Below are 6,607 nucleotides of genomic sequence, written 5' to 3'. Positions count from 1 at the left end.
TTTTCTACAATAAATAATTCTGCAAAGAAGTCTTTTTAAAATTTTCTCAGCATGAGTTTCTAGAAGTGGAATTGTTGAGTTAAGTGGTATGTGTATTTAAAATATTGATATTCATAGTTAATTGCAAAAATGTCATTATGAGCTTGAACAAACTTATTACTCTCCTCTCTTTGGAAAATACATTTGACAACATGCTGAACCACTAGGGCTTGATAAACACTTATGGTATATGAAAATGTGATTAAACAAATTGTTTCATTTGTATACTTTAATTGATATTCAATAAACATAATTGAATTGGAATGTCATCCTTGTATAAATGATTTGTAGTCCTTTTTCATGAATTGCCTATTAATGAATTTTTGTGTGTATTTGACGGCTGACACTGTTCCATACTGATATTAATGATTGAGTTGTACACTAATTATCCCTATTACCCTGTGTTTGGATTGCTGTTTTTACTGCTTATGATTTATTTTTTAATTTTTTAAATAATGTGAAGAATATTTTGGGGCATGGACAAATATTTATACATTTGCATAATTAATTCCATCAATATTTTTTGCCTCTATATCTTGAATTTGTCTAACTCAATGTTGTCAAAGTATTCTTCACATTTTCAACACTCAATTTTTTGTCTTTACATTTTATGCTTACATTTTCCTTTGATATAAAGAGATAAGCAGGGATTATATTTTAATTATTTTTCTAGATTTTCATTATTTTAGATGCATAATTATTTTTCCCCATGGCTTTGATATCCTAACTTTGTAAATATGGCATGTGTTTGCATCAAATTCATTCCTTCACTAGCATCTATTGATGTCTTTATTCATGTGCCATTTAACACACAATGTAACTGTGTACATTTGATTTAGAATATACTTTACTATCTTAAAAGCCTAGGATTCCTTCACTGCTAACTTTTTATCAGAACTGTGTCTATTTTTGCACATTTGCATTTTAAAATTAAATTTCAGTAAGCTAGTCTGGTAAAAACTACATTGAGTTAGTATTTTGAGTAATATTTGATTGAGAAAGCATTTGTATCTTCAGAGAATTGAGAATTCCTATCCACAAACTAAATGGCTTCAGATCCATAGATTGTAATGAAGATTTATGCCACCTATTTATGGTCATATTGCATACATCTTATTCAAGAATATGTGAATTCAAAAATCGCTTGGTTTGAAAAATATTTGCATCTGGTAATTGGATGAGGGAACATGATTTTCCTGAGTTGAGTTCTGGTTGTTCAGTTCAGGCCTCTGTTCACCAGACCTACATTATTATTATTATTATTATTATTATTATTATTATCACTGTCACCTTAGTCTGCATGGGTTGCCATAACAAAATACTACAGACTGTGGAGCTTTGACAACAGACATTTATTTTCCCATAGTTCTGCAGGCTGATGTCCAAGATCAAGGTGATGGCTAGGTTGGTTTCTGGTGAATCCTCTCTTCATCCCTTGCATTGGGCACCTTTTCACTCTGTCCTTGCATGGCCTTTCTTCTGTGCACTTGCACAAGAGAAAGCTCTTTGCCCCTTCCACTTCTTATAAGGATGCCGGTTCTAACAGATTAGGACCCACTCTTATGATCTCAAGGAGTACCAGCTATTTCAGCCCCCATTTCAAGGTTTCCAAGCCTAGGTACAAGATGTAGGAGTGAATAAACTTTTTAGATGACCTCAGTCTGACAATTTCTAACTGCAGTCATGAGAGAGGTAGAGACAGAAGTATTCAGCTGAATGGATCAAAATCTTGACCCACTGAAATAATGTAATATAATAGAGTGAATATTGGTACTTTTTTTAATTATTTTTTTTAGTTGGATGCTAATTACTTTACAATATTGTAGTGGTTTTTGCCATACATTGACATGAGTCAGCCGTGGGTGTACACGTGTTCCCCAGCCTGAGCCCCCCTCTCACCTCCCTCCCCATCCCATCCCTCTGGGTCATCCCAGTGCACCAGCCCTGAGCACCTTGTCTCATGCATCGAACCTGGACTGACGATCTGGTTCACATATGATAATATATGTTTTAATCCTATTATCTCAGATCATCCCACCCTCGCCTTCTCCCACAGAGTCCAAAAGACTGTTCTATACATTTGTGTCTCTTTTGCTGTCTTGCATATAGAGTTATTGTTACCATCTTTCTAAATTCCATATATATGCATTAATATACTGTATTGGTGTTTTTCTGTCTGGCTTACTTCACTCTGTATAATAGGCTCCAGTTTCATCCATCTCATTAGAACCGATTGAAATGAATTCTTCTTAACGGCTGAGTAATATTCCATGGTGTATATGTACCACAGCTTCCTTATCCATTCATCTGCTGATGGGCATCTAGGTTGCTTCCATGTCCTGGCTATTATAAACAGTGCTGCGATGAACATTGGGGTGCACGTGTCTCTTTCAGATCTGGTTTCCTCGGTGTGTATGCCCAGAAGTGGGATTGCTGGGTCATATGGCAGTTCTATTTCCAGTTTTTTAAGGAATCTCCACACTGTTCTCAATAGTGGTTGTACTAGTTTGCATTCCCACCAACAGTGTGAGAGGGTTCCCTTTTCTCCTCACCCTCTCCAGCATTTACTGTTTGTAGATTTTTGGAAAGCAACCATTCTGACTGGTGTGAAGTGGTACCTCATTGTGGTTTTGATTTGCATTTCTCTGATAATGAGTGATATTGAGCATCTTTTCATGTGTTTGTTAGCCATCTGTATGTCTTCTTTGGCGAAATGTCTGTTTAGTTCTTTGGCCCATTTTTTGACTGGCTCATTTATTTTTCTGGAATTGAACAGTAGGATTTCCTTTGTCAGTGATTAATTCTTTGTCAGTTGCTTCATATGCTACTATTTTCTCCCATTCTGAAGGCTGTCTTTTCACTTTGCTTATACTTTCCTTCATTGTGCAAAAGCTTTTAAGTTTCATAACGTCCCATTTGTTTGTTTTTGCTTTTATTTCCATTACTCTGGGAGGTGGGTCATAGAGGATCCCGCTGTGATTTATGTCGGAGAGTGTTTTGCCTATGCTTTCCTCTAGGAGCTTTATAGTTTCTGGTCTTACGTTTAGATCTTTAATCCATTTTAGAAATATGGAGTGCTTCACGAATTTGCATGTCATCCTTGCGCAGGGGCCATGCTAATCTTCTCTACATCATTCCAATGTTAGTATATGTGCTGCCAAAGCGAGCACTTTGGTGCTTTAAATACTCCAACTTTTTCACTCTCCTCTTTCACTTTCATCAAGAGGCTCTTCTTCTCTTTCTGCCATAAGTGTGGTGTCATCTGCATATCTGAGGTTATTGATATTTCTCCTGGCAATCTTGATTCCAGCTTATGCTTCCTCCTGCCCAGCGTTTCTCATGATGTACTCTGCATATAAGTTAAATAAGCAGAGTGATAGTATACAGCCTTGATGTACTCCTTTTCCTATGTGGAACCAGTCTGTTGGTCCATGTCCAGTTTTAACTGTTGCTTCCCGACCTGCATACAAATTTCTCAGGAGGCAGGTCAGGTGGTCTGGTATTTCCATCTCTTTCAGAATTTTCCACAGTTTATTCCTATATATTTTATTCTTTTTGATGCTGCTGTAAATTGGAATATTTTAATTTTTTAAATATTTTGTTATTATATGTAAATGCCACTTGTTTCTGTATATTGATTTTGTGTTCTGAAATACCGTTGGGTTTGCTCAGCAATTCTAACAGTCTTGGTGCAATTATTTGCATCTTCTGTCTGTAAGTTTATGTCTACTCTGTACTCTTCAGTATGACTTCTTAATCTTATTATCATGCATATGAGATTTGTATATATCAGTGTGTTAATCTGCAGTTTATTTTACGGATGACTAGTATTTCATTTTATGGATGTATCACAGCTTTTGTATCCTTTTCTTTATTATTTTCTCAATATTTTGGCTATTTCCAGCTATTTGGAATTATGATTAAAACTGATCTAAGGATTCATGTAGAATTTTGACAAACAAGGAAACACACCAGAAAAAAAAATGACATCATAATTTTCAAAACACTAGATTTGAAAAATAAGTTACTATGATTATTGAAAGATGGGAAACAAATTGGCCTGCAAGACTTTTTCCAGTTTATTACCTTTAAAAAATTTCCATATTGTGCTACAGACAGAGATACCTCAAAAATCCATGTAGAGTGTATGAGTTGAGGAGATGAAGTTAGGGATCTGAGGAGACCAAGTCAGCCAAAATTCTGAGAGTAGAATACTATATATGATACACTTGTAATCCAGGATGGGGAAGGAGGATGAGAGAGAGAGAATTCTGGACAACAACAAAAGAGGATCCCTTTCAACTATTCATCAGGGTACTGATTAGTGCACACGTTGAAGAATACCTAAGGATGGGGAAATATTTACCCAGATGGTTAGTGAGACGAGGGCTGGTGTTCAGGCTGGGCCAGGAAGAGCGCCTATTCTAACCAGCTGGAAAGCCTCATGGTTCACTGGGGCAGTGCTCTGGGTTGAATATTTAGGAAGACTTTGCATTGGTAGTGGGGCATGATTAGCCCTAGACTGAGAACTTCTCAAGACTTGCTTCAAGCACCATATGAAGATTTCTTTAAAAGAAATTCTGAAAGGAATGATCCAAAAGAATCCAAGTAAATATCCTGTTCAGAATTTTGTATCTTTGTTACTGTGAGATATTCATGCAAATATTTTTCTTGTGATACCCTTGTGTTATGATAGTATAAAGGTTATACTAGGCACATGACGTGTATTAGGAAGTATATTAATTTTCTCCCTTCTGAGAAAGTGTGTACTATCCCCAGATTAGCTTTTATATAGAATTGGTTGAGCAAATCTATATGGGAATGAACTTTTTTGGGGGTTAAAAGATAGAATTCTAGTCATGTAAATTTATTTAAGTATTAGATTATCCCAGTTTTTAATTATTTTTCTCTGAGTTTATAAAGCTGTGTTTCTCATGGCAGTTTTTCTATTTTCTTTCAATTGGCAAGTATACTGTCAAAAATTAATTAATCGTATCACCTGATTATCTTTTTAAGGTCTGTAGAATTTGTAAGGATGACCCTATTTTCAATCTAGATTCTAATAATTTATTTTTTCTTATTTTTTATGATCCATTTTGCTAGGAATGTATTAATTTTATTTAACATTCAAAGAATAAATTGAAATCAGCTCAGATATCTTCAAAGATAAAACTTAAATTTGAACAGATTTCCTGTTTTGAAAGTTAAGATTTACACAAGAAAGTTTTTATATGTTTTATTTCTTCCCAGACTGGACATTTCCATTCCTGTGAGATGACCTCAAGTTGTTTTTCATGATTTTCTCCCAGGGCACAGGATTCTATAAGTCATGTACTACACAGTAATTTTCCTGGTGGTATCTCTGGAGATAAAGAATCTACCTCAAAATCATGATCATGGTCCCAGTGAATTTAATTAGACAGCAATCATGTTTGGAGATGAAGCAATTGAATGACTCAATAATACGAGACACAATTAAATGTAGACAAAGTGTTCATGACCCTGTGCCCTTACCTCAGAGAGTATTTGTCTGTAGCAGTAACCACATGACAGGCTTCTTCTCGAATTGAAATGATGGACTCAAAACATGAAAAAGTGTGTATAAGAAGTTATTCTTCAGGAAATCCAAAGTTCAACAGTGCTATTTGAAGAAAGGACAGTATAAGTGACTGAGAATCAAAATGTTGCAAAAGCTCTTTCACTATTTCATCTTCACTGGTATAAGCGCAAAGAGCAAAATTTTTGCTGTAAATAATTCTTGCAGAATTTGAAGTTTTCTCTCGCTCTCCTCAATCAAAATGCTAATTTAGCATTTGTTATCAGAACACCTCCTGCCAACAATGAATATTCTGAGTTTCTGTTGACAATCAAGATTCAAATTGCTTAGGTTACAGGACATTGATGTTCGTCTTTGAATCACAACAATTTGAAAATGTAATTTTCTCTGAGTGGCAGAGATGAATTAGATTTCCTGCAAGCTTGAGAAGAGTTGATCATGTGGAAGCAGTTCAAGGTCCAGTGATGGTGCATGTACCTTGCTCTCTGTTCCCAGAGATGGAGTGAGTTCATGAAGGATGAGGAAGACTGCATGGGAGTCCAGAACATGGATTGAAAGGCTTTCTCTTTATGCTGGTAACTCAGGAAGTATACTTATACATAAAATTCTGAACTAGGCTTTATATTTTGCAAGAGTACATTGGTGGTTTGACAATTAAGTTTTTAGGGGTTCTCCTTTGTGATTTTCATAATCAACTATGTTAGGAATCCTTTGTAATTTCTGAAAAATCTGCAGATTAAGTCTATTCTGTAATTCTCTTCTTGAATACGTTCATATTGTAATGGTCTAGAGTAAATTAACCTTCTCAAAAATATTCTTAGAAATTAATTTTAAATGCAACTATTTGGAGATATTTTTGTGGGCAAATATTTTTAAATCTGATAATATGCTCAATTAATATGTGCTCTAAATATAATATGTTAACCTGTTAAAATTAAAATATGAGATAGCATCTGTAGACTTTGATTCACTGACTTTCAAGAACAAAAATTAAGAGTGTAGTAAGCAAAC

At 35.0% G+C, this 6,607-nt stretch overlaps 1 non-coding gene across 1 annotated transcript; it reads right to left on the bottom strand.

Annotated features, from left to right (window-relative positions):
• Positions 1-3,102: 3,102 nt before the first annotated feature.
• Positions 3,103-3,209, bottom strand: LOC136176088 (U6 spliceosomal RNA). Its single transcript, XR_010664469.1, has one exon. It is a non-coding gene; the product is annotated as a U6 spliceosomal RNA (small nuclear RNA).
• Between the last annotated feature and the right edge of the window lie 3,398 nt (positions 3,210-6,607).

This window comes from Muntiacus reevesi, chromosome 9 (assembly GCF_963930625.1).
Source record: "Muntiacus reevesi chromosome 9, mMunRee1.1, whole genome shotgun sequence".
NCBI classification, from domain to species: domain Eukaryota; kingdom Metazoa; phylum Chordata; class Mammalia; order Artiodactyla; family Cervidae; genus Muntiacus; species Muntiacus reevesi.
The sequence above is the reverse complement of the archived record's forward strand: the minus strand, read 5'-3'. Positions and strand labels throughout refer to the sequence as shown.